The sequence below is a fragment of the Triticum urartu genome, unplaced genomic scaffold (assembly GCF_056163025.1).
Source record: "Triticum urartu cultivar PI428250 unplaced genomic scaffold, HENAU_Tu73 scaffold983, whole genome shotgun sequence".
Lineage (NCBI taxonomy): Eukaryota > Viridiplantae > Streptophyta > Magnoliopsida > Poales > Poaceae > Triticum > Triticum urartu.
In genome coordinates, this window is record NW_028261179.1 from 25,001 (window position 1) to 27,354 (window position 2,354).

Consider the following 2,354-nt stretch of genomic DNA (forward strand, 5'->3'; position numbering starts at 1 on the left):
TGTTCAAGAAAAAGGAAAGATGAATGCGTTTAAAATCTACGAGTTGCCTTAGTAAGAAAGTTCCTCCTTCTCGCTATAGAAATGATCTTTAAGACAACCTATCCGTTTCGGTTTTGAAGAAGACAGGAATGAGTCAGTGCCAGGTGTCCCCGGTCGTGATACACTAACCAACCAACTTAACCTATAGCGCTCAATCAAATGAAGTTTTGATTTCCCATATGGAGAAAAAGCTACCTTCAATCCATAGTGCCATCTTTCTCTTAAAATGACATTAGTTATGCTTTCTTCAAGATCGAGATCATCTAAGACCTATGTCTGATCCCGTCCAATAGCAGGTTTAGTGAGCACCACAGACCAATCCACCTACTTTGATAGCATAAAATCGTTCGGGGATTTTAATGTAAAAACACCTGCGCAGAGCTTGGAGAGCAGAGCACTCGGGTGCGATGGGTTGATTGATTCCATAGTAGGTTTCTGAGTTCATCAGGTGTGCTCGTGCCTGAAATGCTTTTCACAAGAAGCTAGTCAGAAAAAGGGGCACGCAGCTACGCGATTCTAACTGCTCTTGGTTTTGTAACTCACTGCTCTTGGTTTTCTACGTGGGAGTTGGTCCGGATAACATATCTTAACGAGGGATATAAAAGGGCGAAGGTCAATGAAATGGGGTCCTTATAGGTATCTGCCCATGTTCAATCACTGAAGTAATGAATCTAAACAAGAAAACGAAGTAGAAGTGAAAAGCTTTTCTAATATATTTTTATATCTCTTTGCTCAGTTTTTCCCCTTTAATGTCCCTCTCCATTATTATTCATAGTAATGTGCTCCTCGCTGAGCTTTATGATTTCCATTGTCATTCTTCCCTCTCCTCTCTGATTGCTTTTCATCGTCTCTTTGCGTTTACCCTATTTTCGTGACTCTCCTCTCTTTCTTCTCCCCGTACCATTATTTTGATCGTTTCTGAATCTTGAGATTGCTTCAATGCATGTGATCCCTCTCCTCAGCCTTCCCCTCCTAAATCTTAGAATCCTAATTGCCGCAGGTGCTATGTCGGAAATCCATTTTTTTTATCCTCTGCCCCAAGGAAAATCAAAGAAGAAGAAAGCCCTGGTATTCTCTACTTGAATTCAGGAAGATTCAGATACCGAAAGCAATAGGAATGGGAAAGCGGAGCGGGCAATAGGTTTATGACTGAGCACTAGAGCCTGGAATAGCAGGAATGAAGGTTGGAAATATGCCATGCAGAATTCCAATAAGTTGGCACTGCTTTCCCTTTCCATATGAAAAATGGAGAGGAAAAGCATGGGTGGACCAAGCGTTTTACCGGAATCTAGTGACGGAGAAAGAAGAAAGAATGGGAAGAAAGCAGCCATGGGCAAGCTTTAATTAATAGAAATAAGTAGGAGTTACAGCCTTTAAATTCGAGTGAAACGAGCCTTTGACGTAGTCACAAATTCGACTGCCCTTTCACTATTATTATTATTTCGAGTAATAGCGGAAGGAGTGCCAAAGCCCATTTTAGTAGAAAGCTGCTGCCCTTTTCTAGTAATGCGGAGTGACATAATCAATCGAATTCCGACTGTTGGTTCCCCTTATTAGTCAATTGCTTTTGACGTATCAGGTGGGAATGGGAGAGCCTCTTTTCTTTCCGCAATGGAATCGGCTTAAGCTCGACCTTTTCTTTCATTTCCTATCATAGGGATATAAAAAGAAATCCAATTGCGTTTTTCTTAGTTTAGAATATCAAAAGACATCCCACAACCCGGTCTTAGGTTCAGAGTCGCTTTGTGGGAACTTCAAGAGAGAGAAGAGAGATCATAGCTTAATATCAAAGGTCAGGTATACCTGCCTACGTTCGGCATACACATTCACTAGTTCCATTCGGAACCTTTCTCTAGATGGAATCCTGATTCGACTTTCAAATGCAAGAGCAAGAATGCCGTGAGGGAGCCCTATCTAAAAAATGCAAGGCCAGATCCCACTTTCTTTAATCGAGCGGGCAAGGGATCGCAAACATCTTTTCTTTTCAGAGAAAAGGTTTTCAAAAGATATCCCGAAGGGGTCTTAGGTAAGGTAAGGAGTGACAGCTCTATTCAATAAGCTGGCTCTTTAAGGGAAGATAGGGCATCTCCTAAAATGTGGAAGTTTGGTGCTTTAGAGATAGGGCCGGCACGCTTTGCTGGAAAGCAATAAGTCAACAAAACAAGGTAGGTCTACCCCCTAATAAAGGTTTCGCTCGACGACCCTGTATCCATTCTCGATTAAAGCACGGAGAGTTAGGTTTATTATCTCCAGTTTGATGCTATCTTCTCCACGACTTGGTTCTTTATGGATCTTCCTCCAGGTCCTAGGCATCT